The following is a 21709-nucleotide window of genomic DNA, read 5'->3' as shown; positions in this document are numbered from 1 at the left end:
ATCTATTCACTGCATCAACTTGTGATTTGCATTCTCATTCCCAGGCCTTACTGAACCTATAGCCTTTCACTTCCCTTATCTCCTACTGAGGTCCATCTCATCAACAGCCCCTGAGGACTGTTTAGTTTCTTCTCTGAGTAAGATTCATGCATTTTTCCCATTGAGACCAGAATATTATCCAGTTTCTTTTGGTATGTAGGTTAGAGTATGCTTATCCTGAAATCTCTATTTAGTATCCACTTATAAGTGAGTATACACCATATATTTCTTTATAGCTCTGAGGTACTTAAATTGAAATGATATTCTCAAGTTCCACCCATTTGTATGCAACTTTCATGACACCTATGATTTGTACAACTACATAATGTTCAACTGTGTAGATGCACAATATTTTCTTTATCCATTTTTCTGCTGAGGGACATCAAGCTTTTTTTTTTCTGGTTACTGGCTATTATGAACAAAGCTACAATGAAAATAGCTGAACAATTGCCCATGTGGTATAATAGGGCAATATTGGGTGAATTTTCAGGAGTGTTATAGAAGTGTCTTAAGGTAAAACAATTCCAAGGTGTTTTGTTTTGTTTTATTTTTTCTTTGTTTTTTGTTTTGTTTTGTTTTGTTGTTTTTGAGAAAGAGCCAAATTGTTTTTCAATGTGGTTGTAAAAGTTAGACACACATCATAAATTGTGAATTTGCTCCATATTATACTCAGAATGTGCTATCATTTTAATTTTTTATCTGTTTTTTTAATATTTTTATTTTCTATATTCTTTGTTTACATTCCAAATGATTTCCACTCTCCCGGATCGCCCCTCCCCATAAGTCCCATACACCTTCTTCTCTCCTTCTATTCTCCAATCACCTCCCTCCTTTTTCTCTGTCATTATATTCCCCTCCAATGCTAGATCAATCCTTTCCTGGATCAGGACCTTCTCCATAAATACTGGGAGTCATTTGCTATGTGATTTGTGCCTTGGGTATTCAGTGGGCTAATTAATATCCACTTATCAGAGATTGCATTCCATGTGTATTCTTTTGTGACTGGGTTACGTCAATTAGGATGATATTATCCAGATCAAAACATTTGTCTAAAAATTTTGTGAATTCATTGTTTCTAATTGCAGAGTAGTATTCCATTGTGTAAATATACCACATTTTCTGTATCCATTCCTCCTTTGAGGGGCATCTGGGTTTATTCCAGCTTCTGGCTATTATGAATAAGGCTGCTATGAAAATAATGGAGCATGTGTCTTTATTGCATGCCTGGGAAACCTTTGGGTATATGCCCAGGAGAGGTATAGCAGGGTCCTTCAGAAGTGTCATGTCCAGTTTTCTGAGGAACCGCCAGATTGATTTCCAAAGTGGTTGTACCATCTTACATCCCCATCAGCAGTGGAGGAGTGCTCCTATTTCTCCACATCCTCGCCAACACCTGCTGTCTCCTGAGTTTTTGACCTTAGCCATTCTGACTGGTGTAAGGTGACATCTCAGGGTTGTTTTGATCTGCATTTCCCTAATGACTAATGATGTTGAGCACTTTTTAAGGTGCCTCTCGGCCATCTTAATTGCTTCAAGTGAAAATTCTTTGTTTAGCTCTGTACACCATTTTTAATAGGGTTATTTGGTTCCCTCGGGTCTAACTTCTTGAGTTCTTTGTATATATTGGATATTAGCCCTCTATCAGATGTATGGTTGGTGAATATCTTTTCCCAATTTGATGGTTGCTGTTTTGGCCTTTTAACAGTGTCCTTTGCCTTACAGAAACTTTGTAATTTTATGAGATCCCAATTTTCAATTCTTGATCTTAGAGCATAAGCTATTGGTGATCTGTTCAGAAAATTTTCCCCCATGCCCATGTCCACAAGGGTCTTCCCCAGTTTCTTTTCTATTACTTTCAGTGTGTCTGGTTTTACATGGAGGTCCTTGATCCACTTGGAATGAAGTTTAGTACATGGAGATAAGAATGGATCAATTCGCATTCTTCTGCATGCTGACCTCCAATTGAACCAGCACCATTTGTTGAAAAGGCTATCTTTTTTCCACTGGATGTTTTTGGCTCCTTTGTCGAAGATCAAGTGACCATAGGTGTGTGGATTCATTTCTATATCTTCAATTCTATTCTACTTGTCCACTTGTCTGTCAGTGTGCCAATACCATGCAGTTCAGCAACGTGGCTGGTTATAAAATCAACTCAAGCAAATCAGTTGCCTTCCTATACTCAAAGGATAAGCAGGCTGAGAAAGAAGTTAGGGAAATGACACCCTTCACAATAGCCACAAACAATATAAAGTATCTTGGTGTGACTCTAACCAAGCAAGTGCAAGAGCTATATGACAAGAACTTCAGGTATCTGAAGAAGGAAATCGAAGAAGACCCCAGAAAATGGAAAAATCTGCCATGCTCATGGATCGGCAGGATTAATATAGTTAAAATGGCCATCTTGCCAAAAGCATGAATTCTACAGATTCAATACAATACCCATCAAAATCCCAACTCAGTTCTTCACAGGGTTAGAAAAATCAATTTTCAAGTTCATCTGGAATAACAAACAACCCGGGATAGCTAAAACTATTATCAACAACAAAAGAAATTCTGGCGGAATCAGTATCCCTGACTTATTTTTTTTATTTTAGCCTTTCTTGCTAGTTGCTGGATGGAATCTCGGAATGATTTTGATATTCATTTCCCATAAAACTAAGAACAGTAATCATTCTCAGCAGCTCAAGGATTCCTCTATTGAAAATTATCTCTTTAGCTATGTACTCTATTTCAATTGGGTTATTTGAATTGTTCCTATCCAATTTCTTCTGTCTTTATAAATTTTGGATATCAGTCCCCTATTAGAAGCTTGGCTAAATTATTTTCCGAGACAACACTTACCAGGAACTATTTTCACCCTCCTTTCAGCCTTTTCAAGCCTGTTTTTAGAGGAAAAATACTAGCTTCAAGATTAGCCTAGTAGCCAGATGATCAGTACATAGAGAACTCACCTGAGTGGGCTAGACCAAACAGAGCTTACCTATACTTAGGTTACCACAGCAACACCTTTCCACTTCACCTCCTCATGATCAATTTATTGTGCCGATTTCCTGCAGCAATAGCCAGCTTTTCCCTGACATTCTGAGAAACTGTTACCAAGAAACAATGCTTGTCCCTTGAGATTGTTCCCCAAATACAATGTCTTGCCCCCTTTAACCCTCCCTATACCTTGCTTGCTTCTCTTTATATTGTCCATGTATAAAAATAAAATTTGACAGCGTGATCACAATACTGTCTTGCTATCTATCTCTTGTGTCTCTTGTTCCTCTCTAAGGTGTTCCAGGGACCCTGTTGACTGTCCTGTGAGTTGGGACTCTGGTGCCCAACAGTGAGGCCTCTGTGGAGTCATCAGGGAAAGGACTCCATGCAATATGATGACGGGCCCTTCAAGTGCAGCTCCAGGAGCAGATAGGCTGAAGCACAGTTGAGCCCCTGGTGCTCATCCAGGGAATAATCATCATGGCACAGGCCTTGGAAGGTAAGACAAGGGACAAGCATTCTCTCAGCAATTCCTGTTCATTTCAGGGCTTAAAGAATCTCTCAAGACATGAGGGGCTAGGGTTAATAAGAAGGGTCTTAGGAAATTTTTAGATTTTTTCAGACAAAATTGTCCTTGGTTCCCAGGGGAAGTAATGATAGATAAGAAAACTTGGGCTAGAGTAGGTGGTTGTTTTAGAGATTACTATACAACTTTTGGTCCAGAAAAATAATTCCTGTTTCTTCCTTTAACTACGGGTCTCTGATTAATTACATTATTCAGAATTCCTCCCACTTCTAGGATCTAGTTTCTGAAGGAGACCATTCTCTGAAAAAGCAGTCATCCAGGATACCATCTCTGCACTCTCTTACCCCTCCCTCCTCTGTTGTGATTTAAATGGAGGGGGGAAATTTAAAATGGTCTGTGTCTATGTCTGCTCTTTCCCCTGATCTTTCAAAAGAACCATGTAACAGAACACACTGTCCTTTTCTAAAAACTTGAAATCTGGTCATGGTCCTGAGGATAACATTCCACCCCTGGGGGAGGGGAGAGGCCAACTTAGAGGAGGAAGTCAACTTAGAGGAAGAAGCAGCGACATCTTGTGACCCAGACCCACCTAAGCCATTTGCCTTTGCTTCATCAACCCCCATACTAGAATTCGTCCCACCTTTTATCTATCCACCTTGTTGGCTTTTTGATGTCGTTTTTACTACATGCACAGCTTCTGCTGCCTGCAGGAGAGCCACTGAAGAGATTTCTTCTCTCCGCCAAATTGTAGAGAGCTGCAGTGAGCAAGTAGCCCTCTTAAAGGTGCTAGGAGATTTAGAGGGACAGAGGGTCACTCTTGCTTCAAGATTTAATTCAAAGAAAAAAACAGAGAAAAAGCCAGAGCCAAGATCCTTGCAGAAAAGTCCAGTCCTGTCTTTCCCACTCTCCTTATGCAGTGGGGCCACTGTCCTCCATGTAGCTCCTGACTGTGTAGCAGGGAGTCTGGGTGATAATGAGGGAGAGGAGGAGGGAGAAATAGGAGATCAATCTCCAGGTACTCCACCCCTACATTCCCCAGATACTCTAATCCCAGATGAGGGCAGGACATTAAATGTATTAAATTACAATTACAAGCCCTTTGACTTTAAAACTTTAGAAAAATTAAAGTCTGCAGTCACTGCCTATGGACCGACTGCTCCTTTCACATTGGAATTGTTAGAGTCTTCCACTGAGGGCTGGATCACACCTAAGGAATTTATCCAGCTTGCCTGAGCCATGCTCTTTAGGGAAGAATTTGTTCTTTGGAAGTCAGAGGCAGCTGAAACATCTAGAGAGGTCGAAAGTAAAAACGGCTCATAGCAGAGTGTAAATTCTAGACTTCATAGAAACTCCTGGGTGACTCTCCTTTTAATACATTAGAATGTCAAATGAAATATCACCCAGGAATCCTAGCCCAAGTAAGACAAGTCTTCCTTATGGCTTGATGGAAATTACTCCCCAAGACAGAGTCTTCTGCCATTGTAACTAAAGTTCTTCAGGGACCAGATGAACCCTATATCTCATTCATTAGCCAACTTACTGAAACTGCTGAGCATATTTTTGGGCCCCAAGATCCTGAAAGTCCATTCCTCAAACAGCGTGCCTTTGAGAAAACAAACCCAGCCTGCCAGGATGCACTTAAACATCATCATTCTAAATGGTTAGCAGAATACATTCACCTATGTTTTGGCATGGGACCCAACCATGTCATCGGACTGTCAATAGGAGTTGAACTTCAGAAAGCAGACATTCAGATGCAGTCAAAGACTTGTTTTAATTGCAAACAGCCTGGACACTTTCAATGTGACTGTCCTCATCCCCAAGCTACCAGAAATTCTTTGCCCCAAACTTCAGCTCTTCAATCCACAGGTCCACCTGCCCTAAGGCAAAGACCTCCAACTACCCTGTGTCCTTCCTGCTGCAGAGGTTTAAATTGACAATGGGAATGCCATTCCAAGACAGATAAACTTGGCCACCCTCTCTCTCCCTGGCTTTCAGGAAATGCTCTGCAGAGGCAGCCACTGGCCCCCTATGCTCGGATCAACCCTGGGGTGATTGGGTTTGTCACACAACAACAAAAATTAGCAGTCGTTCCAGCCAACAGCCCTGCTCAATCTTCCTACTGTGATGAGCTACCTCAGGCAGCACAGGCCTGGACTTGTGTGTCACCACCAACTCAATATTAAAACCTGAGGATGGTGTGCAGGTATTTCCAACTGGAGTTTACAGTCCCCTGCCACCTGGGACATTTGGCTTGGTCATAGGAAGGGCTTCCTTATCTAATGGAGGATTTCAAAGTATTCCCATTCCTATAGACTCGTCACATGATGGTGAAATTGTAGTCCTAGCCAGAGTCCTAGAAGGAGTCAGGTCCATCTCTCCAGGACAGCCTCAAGCCCATTTACTATTCCTTTCACAAGCTGCCTTCCACAACCCTGTTAATAAGGAAAACAGAGACCAGGGAGAAACGGAAATGGCACATGTTTTCTGGATACACAAGATTACTCCTTCCCACCCCATGCTCATTTTGCAATTAGATGGCAAGTCTTTTACAGGTCTCCTCGACTCAAGAGGAGATTCCACTGTCATTTCTTCAAAACATTGACTTATATCTGGCCACTGACAGTCTCTACAACACACCTTCAAGGTATAGGGACAGATAACCCACAGATCAGTTCCAAGATACTTACTTGGACAGATTAGGAAGATAATTCAGGGACAGTCACCTCTTTTGTCATCAGGTACCTCCCTGTTAACCTTTGGGGCCTTGCTATACTTTCTCAAATGAATGTTATCACGTGCAGCCACAATTAAAGTCATTACCAAACAAATGTTGTCACAAGAGTTCCTCCCAGGAAGTGGATTGGGTTAGGAAGCTCAAGGCATTCGATGTGTAATACAAGTCCAACAAAGACCATATAGACAAGAACTAGGCTTCCCAGATTCATGTTTTCCCTAATAGTCACTATCATGTCTGCAGCCCCGACTCATGCAGATAAGATCTACTGGAGGGACTCCCCCCTGTGTAGGTTGATCAGTGACCCCTAATTCAAGAATAATTAAAAGCAGCTTGAGAGCTAGTGCAGGAAAAATTTGTAGCAGGTCACATAGAACCTTCTTCTTCCCCTTGAAATATGCCCATCTTTGTAATTAAGAAAAAATCTGGTAGATGGAGACTTCTGCAAGATCTTAGAGTTGTTAATAAAGTCATGATCCCTATGGGGGCTCTTCAGCCTTTTCTGCCTACACCGGCAGCTCTTCCCAAAAACCTTTTAAAAATTGTTATTAGATTTAAAGTATTGTTTCTTTACTATTCCCTTACATCCTGATGACTGCCCTCATTTTGCTTTCAGTCTCCCACAAATTAATTTTCAGGGACACATGGATCAGTTCCAGTGGCGAGTGCTATCCCAGGGCATGGCTAATAGTCCTACCCTGGCCCAGATGTATGTTGTTCAAGCCATCTAACCTATTCATAAAGCATGACCACAAATTTATTTTCTTCATTACATGGATGTTATTTTTCTTCGAGTTCCTACTGAAGTACAAGCCTTACAATGCTTCCAGCAACTCCAAACAGCTTTGTCCTCTTGAGGTTTGAAAATTGCCCCCAATAAGTTTCAATATCCAGCTCTTTATTTTTACTTAGGATTTCAGCTTACACAAGATCATGTCCTTACCCCAAAGATAGAATTCCATTTAACTTCCCTAAAGACTTTACATGACTTTCAGCAACTCTTGGGTAATTTGCAGTTCCTTTGACCTTATCTTAAAATTTCACCCGATGTTTTGCTTCCACTTCATGACCTATAGAAAGGAGACTCCAGTCCACTTTAGCCTAGCTCACTTAACCCTCAGGCTTTAATGGCTCTTGCATGTATTGAGCAAGCTATATACTCACAGAACACTTTTCAGTTTAACCCCAACTTTCCCCTGAATTTTATTGTGTGTAATACTTCTCACTCTCCTTTTGGGTGTTTTTTGGCAAAGCAGTTCAAGAACTTCTTCAGGGTACCCCCTGATGTGGTCCACCCTCCATACTAAGCCTAGCAAAGTTTTAGGTACCTATCACTCCTTATCTGCCAATTTAATTATAAAGGCAGAAAACTGGCCAGACAATATTTTGGCAAGGATCCCAACATCCTTATAGTTCCTTATACTTCAGAACAGGTTGACTGGCTTTTTCAGACAGAAAACGATTGGGCCATTGCATGTGCTGCCTTTGCTGGCACTATTGACAGTTATTTTCCCAATGATCCCCTTATATAGCTTGATAGAATTCAACCATTTGTGTTCCCCGGTGTCACCTCCAAGCAACCACTTAAAGAGTGAGTCACTGTTTTCACTGGTGTTTCTTCAAATGGATGTGCTACTTATGTCCTAGGTGACGAAGCTTTTGTGTCCCATTCTCCATATTCCTCAGCACAGCTAGTTGAGTTATTTGCTGTACAACAGTTCTTTGAAAGATTATGTTCTTCCCCTTTAACCTATAAACAGACTGTGCCTATGCATCTAATTTCATCCCACTCCTCAAGACAGTCCCATATATACAGACCACCTCTACTGCCTCCCGTTTATTTGCTAAAATTTAACAGCTTATCCTTACAAGAAAGACTTCCTTCTTTGTGGGTCATCTAAGAGCACATACAGGCCTAAAGGGCCCCCTCTATGAAGGTAATGATAAGGCAGATGAAACCACCCATCTTGTGTCTGCTGTTCTGTCCACTCCTTTAATTAAGGCTCAACAAGCACATGCTCTCCATCACTTCAATGCCTCTACATTGAGACATATGTTTAAAATTTCTAGGAAACAAGCTTGATTTATAGTCAAAGACTGCCCAGCTTGGTGTCTTTCTACTCCCCACTCCTCATCTGGGAGTTAATCCAAGAGGTCTGCTTCCAAATGAAAATTGACAGATGGGTGTGACTCACTTTTCTTCATTTGGAAGGTCCAAATACATGCATGTAACAATTGACAAATTTTGTGGCTTTCTCTTTGCTTCCCCTCTTTAGGTGAGGCCTCTAAGGATGTTATTTCTCATGTTATTCAAAGTATGATGGTTATGGGAAAACTTCAAATCATTATGACTAACAATGGGCCAGGATACACAGGTACCAAGTTCCAAAAATTCTGCTCAGTCTTTGGTATTAAACACATCACTGGTATTCCTTATAACCTTTAAGGTCAAGGAATTTTTGAAAGAGCACATCAGACTTGAATAAATTTGCTTCAATGTCTTTCCACCTCCACAGAGACATTCATGACCCCTTTACCTCACAACAAACTTACTCATGCCTTGTTTGTGCTTAATTTCTTAAGATTGGATAATGATGGATGTTCAGCTGCCAATCATCATTGCCATTCTGGATCCAAATATTCTCATGCCAGGGTGCTTTAGAGGAACCTACTTACCAATCAGTGGAAGGGACTGTGCTTATTTAGGTTCATGGTTCAGCGTGCATCTATGATCAAAAGAATTCTGAGCCCAGATGGCTCCCAGAATGTCTTGTAAAACAAGGTAATCCTATGTCCAGAGTGGAGCACTCGCCTCCCCCTGAGACTCATTCTCCTCTTGTAGATGTTACCTCACCTGGGACAGACACTTCAGATGACCCTACCATGGGAACATGCACCTGTGACAACAATCTAACTGCCCCATAAGCCCTCTTTAGGAATGTCCTCTTGGCACCTCCCTATCATCTGTATTTATCCTCTGGCCACCAGCCAGGCCACTATCCACTATTCTGCCTGTATCACCTCCACAGCTAGCTTCCACTAAAAATCTTGTACTTTCTTTAGTTATTCAGACTTTTTCTACCTTAAATGAAACTTCCCCTGAACTTCTTGAAGATTGCTGGTTTTGCTACCATTCACAAACACCCTTTTATGAAGGAATTGCTGTTGTCGGTGATCCCCACTGTGTTGATGATCCAAGGTGCTGCTGTTGGTAAAAGGATGCTTGTCCATGTCTTTCATTAACCCAAATATCTGCCCTAGGACTTTGTGTGATCTCTAGTGGAACAAATGTCCCCTTGGCTTGTTCTCACTTGTGTAATGAAACCTTTTCTCCCCCTCCTGGCATTTTTTTTATTCTCCCCCTGGAGTTAACCTGCTGGGCATGCCTTGATGGCCTCACACCTTGCCTTTCCATCTCAGTTTTTCAAAATCGAAAGCATAGAGGGAGCCCTGAATTTTTCATCCTTATTAAGATGATTCCTCGTTTAGTTTATTTTCACTCTGAAGAATGTTTTCACCTGTGGGATCAATCCATATCACTGGTGGCTCCGCCTCTTTGAGCTGCTCTCACAAAGAACCTATCTCTGATATTACTATCTCTGTCCTACTTGGCCTCAGAGCTGTGGGAGTGGGGACAGGTATTTCTTCCCTTTTTCTTTCTAACTCTAGGTGCTCATAGCTACGTGCCACCATTGATCAAGATGTCCAATGTCTTCTGCAAGGTATAATTGATCTCTCCAACTCTGTTGACTCCTCTTCTGTATAACTGTCATGAGCCTCATACCCACTTGTGTATGCTCCTTTGTTAGTGGCTCAGTGTCTGTGAAATCTCAAGTGTACAAGTTATTTGAGAGTACTGGTGGTCTTATAGGATCACCTGCCCTATAAACTTCTTTCAGCTTTACCCTAATTCAACCCCATGGGACCCAGCTTCTGTCCATTGTTTGGTAGCAAGTATCTGCACCAGACTCTTTCAGTTGTTTGTTGGGCCTCGAGGATGGCGGACACGCCAGGACCTCATCTTTAGGAACATTATAGCATCAGTAAGAGTGTCAGGCTCTGGAACCTCTAACAGAGCTGCATTCTAATCTGGGCCTGTCACTGGACCTCCTCTCCAACAGGCCCTTCTCTATTTTTGTCCCTGAAGTTCCTCTTGGCAGGGATAACCCTGCATCATAGCCAAAAATATATGATGGAAAAGAGAAAGCATTTTCAATAAATGTTTATTGTCTTACTGGAAGAATGTGAATAGAAAAATGAAAATAGATAAATATTTCTCACCTTCCACAACGTTCAACTTGAAGTGGATCAATGACATCAACATAAAATCAAATATACTGAATCTAATAGAAAAAAGTGAGAAAGAGTGTTGAATTCATTGGCATGAGGGGAAATTTTCTAAGTGGAACTCGATGGTTCAGGCTCTAAGATCAAGAATTGATAAATGGGAGCTCATGAAATTGAAAAGCTTCTGAAAGGCAAAGGACATACTCAATAGGACAAATTGGTAACCTACATATTGAGGAAAATTCTTCACTAACCTCACGTCAGAGAGAGGACTAATATTCAAAATATATGAAGAACTCAAGAAGCTAACCTAAAAAATACAAACAACCCAATTAAAAAAATGATATATAGAACTAAGCAGAGAATTCACAAAAAAAAGGACTCTCAAAGACTGAGAAGCCCTTAAAAATGTTCAATGTCCTTAGTGATCAGGGAAATGCAAATCAAAATGATCCTGAGCTTCCACCATACACCAATCACAAAGGCCGAGATGAAAAAAAGAACAAAAAACAAAAAAACAAACAAAAACAAACAAAACAATAAAAAACAAAACAAAACAAAACAACAACAACAACAACAAAAAACCTTCAGATGTCAGCACATGTTATTGAGAATGTGGAGAAAAGGAACCCTCCTCCACTGCTCATGGTATTAGTGTTAATAGTGTAGCAGATTTGCGAGCCCTGAAACCAAACTAATAACTCACTGCAATGAACATTGGCAAGATATTTGGTTTAAAACATGAACATTATGTGACACATCACAAATCTATCACATTTCTTAGAAATAATACTTCATATATTTATTTGGTGAGAGATTTGCAGGACATAGGATCTATAAATGGGCAGGCAGATCAGTGTAATTTGGTGCATGGCTTACAGTCACATAGAATAAATTAAAGGTATTTAATATGCTGATGATTATAAGACAGGGATGCAAGGCTATCATCAGTATTGATTTTCTTAAATACTCATAGAGGCAAGGTAATTCTGTGTTAGTTATAACAGTTACCATATAACAGTTAGTTATAACAGAATACTATTCTCTCCAAATTGTGCCATTGTCCAAATCATATGTAGTAGGAGAGTTACGTACAGATACATGGGTATGTTATTGCTTGCAAAATTTCATATTATACTATCTTTCATTTATCAGAGATCATTTTCTTGTTCCTATCAGAGATGAACCCATGAATGGAATGGTCTAGAATCCAATTCAGAAATTTTGGATTTGCTAGAGCTATGCTTGTTGCCCGATTCTTGGTTATGTTAAAATTTGCTTACAGAAATAGAGCATGACTATTTTAGAGTGTTCCAACCAATGGTTTTTAGGACATATATGAGAAAAAGAGATGGTTGACTAGAATATCTACTTGTGAATTGTTTATGCAAAGTTCTCAGTGGTTTATTCACCACTGGCCCAAATTTTCTTTTGTGCATTCTGTTTACTAGCTGACTACTTCATTGTATCCCCTAATGTTTGACCTTTAAATTTGAGGCAGCATCTTACCAAACCAGCGTAGTCAACTAACCATTCTTAAAGGAGGAAATGAGGATTGAAAAGAAAAAGGGAAACAGGCAACATTATAACATTATTCCAGGCAGTGCTGAGGCTGAATCAGGTGTATTTTTCTCCACCCTGCTTTTATACCACTCTAAGTACATGCAAATAATAAGGTCAGTTCTAGGTCAAGGACCAAACAAGGAAATTAAAAAATGCTCATATTCACTATTTCTTGGGGCTCATCAAGATGGAGAAGATAAAAGGAATGCAACGCATTCCTTGGTTGAGTTTACCTTGGACTTTGTATTATCCCAAATGTAAATATTCTTGCCTGAGTCTGCTTGTAGAATCTTACTATAATGTCAAATTCCTTCCAAATTCCTACAAGACAGCCTCAAATGTTCTTCACATCTCCCAATTTTTATTTGATAAACAAGACAGCACCTGTCTTAGGTTTGACTAGCAGGAATGCGTTTCTTATGAGTCATGAATATGCATTCCAAGTGCAATGCATCTCTCTGTCTTAGGTTGCTTAAGTTTTGTGAAGAATCTTACTCATCAATGATTGCCAGTCTGTTACATTAAGGATTTTGTCTGGGAGTCCATTTTTTTTAATTTTATTCGATATATTTTTTATTTACATTTCAAATGATTTCCCCTTTTCTGGTCCCCCACTCCCCAAAAGTCACATAAGCCCCCTTCCCTCCCTCTGTTCTACTACCCATCCCTGAGTCCATTTTTACTTTGAATCCATGCATTTTGCCAGACAACTTGTTGATGTTGTTAAAGACACATAGGCAGGAATAGTAGTATTCCCAGTAAAAGAAGGCTAACATGATCAAACTATATATACAGTTTTTGAAGTTTGACCAAGTTAGAAACTCTGGCCTTAAGCCACAATTTTATCAGTAGTGTCTACAGCATTAAAACTCAGTAGAGCAGCATTCTTTAAATTCTTAATCTAGTTATGCAATGTTAAAATATCCAGAGAGGTGCATTAATAATACCAAATACTCTGTGTCTTTGTACTTTCTCACAGTTATTGTGACTGTCATTGTAAATTTTGGAAGTGACACATATTGATTAATATTCAGCGTGATAATCAAAATAGCTGCTTGCTCTTATACTCCTGTCCAATATTTTGAATACAGTTATAAAGAGCATCAGTTCGTTGTTCCAAATGCCTTTCTAGATCTTCTTGAATACTCAGTGTATTATAATATTTTTTGCAAAATGATTAACAAAAACATGTCTTAACTTATTGAGTCAAAGCAGTTGCAGAAACAGGGGTAATAGCTATTAATGTAATCAAAGCTACTATAATAGCTTTAATTATCAAGCTCACTGTCATCTTGCTTCTGCTTTAATCCTGACTCACTTCTGGTATTTGCAATCTGTTTTCAGAATACCAAGGTCCTGTAATGTAAAGTAAGGTACAGTAGGTCCTCTTAAATTCAGTTGTTTGCACATAAATAATTGCAAATTTTGAGAATTAGGTATATTTAAAAGAGTAACAGTTTCAAGCAATTGTAACCCATGAGCTATATATTAGCTATCACTATACAAATCGAAAACTTTGTCAACATTTCCAAAACAGCCTTCAGCGTGTAATTCAATTATTTGTGTTACAGAAGGGGGAAACTCAAGAGAATAAACAAGTGATCTAAATACATGTTCTGGCTTCCCATTAAATAAGCTATCTGTAAATATCATGAGTGCTTTTTCTATGGACTACATGCATACATTTACAGGAAATCCAAAAGCATGCAAAGAGGGAAAATATAACATCTAGTCTTTTGGATAATGATTATCAATTTTGCAGGAAATGTTTGTGTATGGAATAGACCAAATATCAGTATCTTCATTAAACAATTTAATTGCTGTGTGGAATAAAAAATACATATTTCATCAGGTTGTTTCACAAAATAGTTTCATGATTCTATCCTACAATTCTTTATTATCATAGCAAGAACTTCTGTAATAGGGTGTTCAAACTTTACTTGGAAATAAAACGAGATGAATCCACATTAATGGTCACTTTTACCAAAGGTCTGCTGTAGGTCCATAAGAAATAGGAAGAACTCAAACAGCCAATAATTGGTCAAAGTCTATACAATGTATCTGTTGATGGTAAAGAGCTTCCTCTAGCTTCTGCAAAGCTATTTATCACTCATCAATTAATTGTCCAGGGGAATTAGGATTCACATCTACCTTAAGAATATCATTGGTATATGTTCTCCTATTACCTTTATGATGAGGTCTTAGCCAATTAACTCTCCTATCAGGTATTGAATTTATAAGTAATTAAATTATCTTTTCTTAATTAGAATTTTCTGTCTTATAATTTGTTTAGGATATAATTGATGTTCCAAATATTGAAAAATATTGTCTTTGAATCATTTCTGAAGTGTTGTGGCTATTTCTGGATGTCTACTTGGGTATATCTGGAAGGAACTACAAACCAAAATTGACAGGCTCACCTGTGATCCTAATCTGTATGCTGAGATTTACAAGTTTCTGACCTGGATCTTGGCATGGAGATATTGAAGCATAGTGATTATGAATTCCAGAAGATTAAGACAGGAGATCTCTGAGTTCAAGGTCATCTGGGATTAAAGGTTTGGTGGCACACATTTTTAATATGGGTCACACCCTCTGCTGTTGACCTACATAAGTACATTAGAAGAAGGATGACACACTCTGTCTCTTTGCCTGAATGCCTTGTGGGACTGGGCAACTGCTTGATCCCTGGACTTCCATCTGCAGCTGCTGCTGGCCATTGTTGGAGAGTTTGATTACAGACTGGAAGTCATCAAATTCCCTTACTATATCAAGTCTACCCATACATTCTGTGACTCTATAGAACCCTGACTAATACATGGAGCAACAACTAATCCCCAATATTTTAAAGCTTTAAGAGCAAAGCTTATAATAGAAGTCCTTCAGAATGATCAGCTAATAAAGTACCATCCATATAATTAATAATTTACACTGAAAGAGTGAAGCATCAGTATTTTTTAACATAATATTGGGGTATTCATTGAGGCAAAATTTCCAAAAATATTGCTTCATGGGTTTTTTTAAAATTACATGCAGACACAATAAATGCAAATGTTTTAAAATCATTAGGATGCAAAACTATAGTATAAAAACAATCTTCTAAATCTATGATATTTTTATATGTAGTTTTTGGAATGGCAGCTGATGTAGTTAAGCCAGGCTTAATGCCCCTATAAGTTAAACAGTTTCATTAACCTTTCCTAAATATTGCAATAATCTATACTTGCCTGATTTTTTTTATTGAAAAATTTGGGTGACCCTGTGCTCAGTCCAATAGTTGGCTGTGAGCATCTGCCTCTGAGATTCTAGCAAAGCCTCACAGGAGAGAACTATATCAGGTGTGTGGGGGAATACCCTCATAGAAGCAAGGGGAGAGAGATATGATAGGGATTTTCCAGAGGTGAAACCAGAAATGGGGAGACCATTATACATGTAAAAAAAAGAAATATCCAATTAAAAAATATGGGTGAGTTCCAATGAGTATTAAAATCTTGAATTTGTGATTGAATTGTAAGCTGCAGCTAATTCAACACTGACAGTTTATGTATAACTTTTAGTTTCTTTGCAGTATTAGAGCATAACCATAATTTGGGAAAGAAAATCTAATTTTTAAGAGTGTAAATAATCCATTATCTTTAAAATCAGTATCAAGCTCATTACTATCATATTAGAAAGTTTTTCTGACATTCCTTATACATGATTGCATGATAGTACATATTTTAATACCTCATTAAAGAGACATTGTTTTAAATCCTCTCTTTTATAATTCTGGTTTCTAGGTAAGAATAATTACATAATATGTTATCCCAATTTTTAATTATTTTACAGATCTGTTTACCTTGGTTGGCACATAACTTGAGTTGTACAGACTGACTCCAATCCTGAGTTATTAGTTTTAAAACATCTTTTTGTTACTGAGATAACAAAATTTTAAGCATACCTGTTGCGGTAAATCTCCAATCCAAATGATCCGGTTAAAGAAACCTCAACTCAATTTATAGGAAACAAGCTACATACATATATTGGACAGATTTAGCACTACTCCTTCCCATCTATAAAATCCCATAGAATGTGTGGTTTCTTGAAGCCACAAGCTTCTCACTATTCTCCTTTTACCTCCTCCTCCTTAGATCCTCTCTCCTCCTCTCTCCCCACAAAAGTTTTCAGCTCCACTGTCCCTCCTACTGCCCAATAACTGGCTCTAGATTTGATTTGAAAAGTGAAGGTAGAAAAGAAGGTTCACAAGGTACTTTGTGTGATTGTGTGTTATCATCTATGTACATACGTAATTGAATATAATTTATGCTATCTATGTATTATGTAAATATATGTATGTAATCTATGTGTGATTAACTCCTTCTCTGATGTCTCTCCCAAGAGTGGAAGCAACATCTAAATACAAGACCAGGGGTATCCACAACGCAGACCCAATCTCTTATTAGCCAGTAATCTATAACCAAGACATAAAGAGCATTCCAGTCAGAAGCAAAAAATGAAGTAACTAAACAAATCTTGTATATTTAGGCCAGACAAGATTTTCTTACTTTTTTCTAGCTGTAAATTCAAGAGTGGAACACGTTTGTCACCTTCTGAACCCAGTAATCGCAATCATAGATATTTTTCTAGGAAAAATAGCTGTCAGCTCCCTTATTATAGAATCCAAGAAATGTCCAGATCCTTTAAGAGCAGCTTGTAATGACAGCCATCCCCTGGTAAGGCGTCTTCACCTGTGCTAGACTCCCAGCTATAGGAAATGGGCTCCAAAGGCAGTTTATAAGTTTGTGTTGTATCAACGGATACTGCTTTTTTTTTTTTTGAAGCAAAGTAAAACTAAATCAAGATGTGAACAACCAGCATATAAAGTCTTAAGCATTTTTTTCCTTTTGAATATGAAACACAGAGCAACAATCAAGCAGTAAAACAAATATACAGACATAATGTGACAGACAAGGACAGTTTGGCAACCCAAGGACAGACAATAGACAGAGAGTGAAAAGAACTAGATATCTCACCAAAGGGACCCAGATATCTTACATAAGTGACCCAGAACCAGAACTTAACATTTTCCAGTAGGAGCCAGAAAGGAGGTAGGATGTTTTCCAACCTCCCTCTGTCCATAGGAGAGCTCCTGGACAGTTTATATTTGTTTTCCTTCTCTTTTGCCAAAGTATCCTGGACACAGGCTACAAATGCTTTTCTAAAACCCAATCTCTCTCTCATGTCCATGGTCTAAACTATCTCCAATCAGCATCAAAAGAAAAGAATCTTTGAGAATAATCTTTGCTTCTTTATATTTTAGCATACTTTTAAACATGCATACAAAATCATTTTACCATTACCGTGCCCCTTTGTACAGGGTTTATTCAGTAATGGCCCAGATTTTCTTTTTTGCATAATCCTTTTCCAGCTGTATCCCCTACACTTGACCTTCAACATTCAGGTGCCATCTAGCCAAGACAGCTCAGTCAGTTAACTGGTCGCAAGGGAGCGAGGGAGTTAGGATTGTAAAAATAAAGACATTTAGACAACACTATAACATGATTCCAGTCAGTGCTGAGGCTGAAGCAGATGTATATTTATCCAGCCTACTTTTAAACCACTCTAATTACATGCAAAGAATAAGGTCAATTCTAGGTCAAGGAACAAAAGGCAATACAAAAGTCCCATGATCACTGTTACTAGGGTGTTAACAGGAGGATGAAGATAAAAGGAATGCTGCACATTCCTTTGCCAAGTTTACCTTGAGTTTTATGTAAGCCCAAATGTAAATACTCTTGCCTGAGTCTCCTTCCTGAGTCCTATCCCAAAGACAAATTCTAAACTGAACCTACTTAAGTGCCAAATTCTCTAGTAGTTTTATGAATATTTAATTACTCTAGTCAGCTGACCAATAATTAGTGTAATAATCAACTTGATCAGTTCCCATGTATGGGTCCTTGAGGTCACTTGTTCCATCTTGAAATCAATAAAAGAATTGGCAAGTTAAGAAGAGAATAGGATGTTTACAATTCAAAATTGTGTTGACAAGGATGTAGAGAAAGAGGAAAACTCCTTCACTGCTGGTGGGATTGCAAATTAGTACAACCACTCTGGAAATCAGTCTGGCAGTTCCTCAGAAAACTTGGCTCGCCACTTCCAGAGAACCCTTCTATACCACTCCTGGGCATATACCCAGAGGATTCTCCAGCATGTAATAAGAATACATGTTTCACTATGTTCATAGCAGCCCTATTTATAATAGATAGAAGCTGGAAAGAACCCAGGTGTCCCTCAACAGAAGAATGGATACAAAAAAATGTGGTATATATACACAATGGAGTACTATTCAGCCATTAGAAACAATGAATTCATGAAATTCTTAGACAAATGGATAGAGCTGGAGAACATCATACTATGTGAAGTAACCCAGTCTCAAAAGATCAATCATGGTATGCACTCACAGATAAGCAGATGTTAGCCTAGAATCTTGGATGACCCAAGTCATAATCTACATATCAAATGATGTCCAAGAAAAACAGAGGGTGGCCCCTGGTTCTGGAAAGGCTCAGTGCAGCAGTATAAGGCAATACCAGAACAGGAAAGTGGGAATGGGTGGATGGGGGAACAGAGGGAGGGAAGAGGGCTTATGGGACATTCAGGGAGTGGGGAGGCAGGAAAGGGGAAATAATTTGAAATGTAAATAAAAAAATATATCGAATTAAAAAAAGAAATGTAAATAAAGAAAATAGCTAATAAAAATTAAAAGAAGAATAAAAAAATGAACTTCCTCTTCCCCTTATGTTCATACACTACAGATGCCTGTATTTGTGCTACAGCGACAGAGGTGAGACTTTACACATGCAGCATGGTTCTCAAAGCTGACACCTGGATGCTTACAAGAACAGTTCCATGATCCCTCATCAAGGTACCCATCCCTTTGAGTTGCTGTCCTGCTTCTTGGGATCCACTTTCTAGGGTGCAGTCACCCCCTCATTATGGAATTCAGGAGTCTTAGCATCAGGCCACAGATTCAACACCACCAGAGAGCAGAGTCATGAGAATTTCTCATAAGGAAAGTAGAGCTTCTCCACGCCAGACCTGTGGTTTGCAGCTCTTCTTTTCCCCCACACTGAAGCTACAAAAGGAGGAACAAGGACAGGAACACACCAGAATGTCTCTCCTGGCCACACCACTGGAAAAATACAGGCCCTGCTATTCCTGATGACACTTCTCTTGCCTTCTGGAGCTGGAGCTGAGGAGATTATTGGTGGTGTTGAGTCTGAAGCACACTCCCGTCCTTACATGGCACATCTGACGATCTTCCATATGAAAAGTTACATCTGTGGTGGGTTTCTCATCACCCATCAATTTGTGCTGAGTTCTGCACACTGTACGGGAAGAGAAATCTCTGTCACCCTGGGAGCTCATAATGTAAGCAAGACAGAATTCACACAGAAGAAATTAAAAACTGCAAAACAAATCGTTCACCCAAAATTCAACAGAAAACAGAGTTGACTCATGCTGTGAATGTAATTCACCTGCCTGGTCCCTCTGACTTTATCAAGCTTCTGCTGGGCAGCTATATGGGGACAAACTGGAATGAATGAATCTATGTCAGATACACTGAGAGAGCTTAAACTGAGGATCTGGGATAAAAAGGCCTGTAAAGACTATTCAGATTATGACAACAGTATCCAGGTCTGTGTGGGCAGTCCCACAACATTAAAATCAGCATACAAGGGAGACTCTGGGGGACCTCTAGTGTGTGCTAGTGTGGCCCATGGCATTGTACCTTATGAACATTTAGACTTAAAGCTCCCTGCAGTCTTCATCCAAATCTCTTCATAAGTACCTTGGATTAATACTGTCTTAAAGGGCAAGTTGCTGAAAAGCCCGACCTGCCTAAATCAGACTCTCCAAACCTGAGCTCATCACAACTTGTCTGTAGCCTGTCCCCAGCCTGCCCCCAGTCTGTCCCCAGCTTTCCCCATCTGCTCACAGACTTCCCCATCTGCCCACAGCCTTCCCCATCTGTGCACAGCCTTCCCCATCTGCCCAGAGCCTTCCCCAGCCTATTTGCAAGACAATCTCAAAGATACACAAGTCTGTCTGTGATAATGGATTGTTCCCTGTAATGCACCTCAATAAAGACATAACCTCTTGGAAAAAAAAAACTGAAAGTGAGTTTTCTCTCAGAATTTTTTCTTAAAGTACTTTTATTGCTTATCAGAATACATTGCTTGGACTACAACAACACCAACAAAAAGTGGTTTCATTTTCATCAATGAATGCAAAATATTACCAAAGATATTTTTTACACATCATCTTTGTGACATTTTCTAATATACTATAGAAGCATGTTATTGGTTAATCATATTATATCAACATGACTTGTGTACTGGTGTTTTCTAAGTCATGGTCATGAATTTTCCATAAATTTCCCATAATGCATTGATTCTATAATGTTAGTGTAATAATATCATACATCTTAGTTCACAACATTTCCCACAGGAAGGAATTGTCACCTAGAGAGACATAAATCAGAGATATTATTCATTTAGTATGCAATTTACAAGATGGGAATCTGTATGTTCAGGCCATAAGTAGAACAAAACAGGAGGATGGATGGATACCAAGACTAAGTCACTAAACAGTGACAGCTTAGTGGTGAGGAAAACTGCTCTGACACAGGCATGCCTCTGTAGTATGTTCAGGAATTGAGACTTATGAGATTTGTGTATAATGCATCAATAACCACCATCGAAAAGGCTTTTCCCATTAGTGTTAGTTAGCATAGTCAACATTGTAGCATCAGATATCATCCCAATCAGTTTAAGAAACATTTAATATAACAGAAACAAAACAGCTTATTCTCTTTCCAGTCCATGGCAACTGAGTGTTTCTTTCATTTGCCATGTTAAAGACGTCCTTATTTTAAAAACCTGAAGGCAATATTTCACGGTGAGCCATTTAGTAGGCAATTATTTGAAGGACTCTTTCAATGAATCCTAGTCCTATCACCATCTCATCCACACTAAACTGTCAGTTCACTTGTTAGCAAATAAAGCATATATAATCTAATTGTTAGGTCTGCCAGAAACACCAGCACAGAAATATAGCAGTGTGTTAGAAATTAAATAGGAGACTTCCGGATCCAGATCAGCCTGGGCGGCAACGCCACATCTCCAGTTCCTGCAAGAGGCAAGAGGGGCTTGCGGGAGGCCGGCTGGGAGGAGTCAGTGTGCTCTGGTGAATCCAGCAGGGCCCGGCAGGAGCCTTCAGGTGCCTGCTTCAGCATCTGAATGGCCTGGGCAACAGCACCCTGTCTCCAGGCAGTGCAGGAAGTAAGTTGTGCACCAGAGGCTACCTGGGAAGAGGCAGCTTGCACTGGTGAGTCCAGCATTGACAAGGCCAATTAACACCAGTGTGAACTAGATGGCAAAAGGCAAATGCAGGAACGTCACTAACATAAATCAAGGCAATATGGCAACATATGAACCCAATTCTCCTTTAACAGCATGTCCTGGATACCCCATCACCAGTAAAACAAGATTTGGATTTAAAATCACTGGTCATGATGCTGGTACAGGAAAACATGA

General features: G+C 39.3%; 1 pseudogene; it reads left to right on the top strand.

The window, feature by feature from the left end:
• Positions 1-6081: 6081 nt before the first annotated feature.
• Positions 6082-19958, top strand: LOC127683646 (mast cell protease 4-like; annotated as a pseudogene).
• Positions 19959-21709: the final 1751 nt, after the last annotated feature.

The sequence above is a fragment of the Apodemus sylvaticus genome, chromosome 4 (genome assembly GCF_947179515.1).
Source record: "Apodemus sylvaticus chromosome 4, mApoSyl1.1, whole genome shotgun sequence".
Taxonomy (NCBI): Eukaryota; Metazoa; Chordata; class Mammalia; order Rodentia; family Muridae; genus Apodemus; species Apodemus sylvaticus.
Note: the sequence above shows the minus strand (reverse complement) of the source record. Positions and strands in the feature narration are given on the sequence as shown.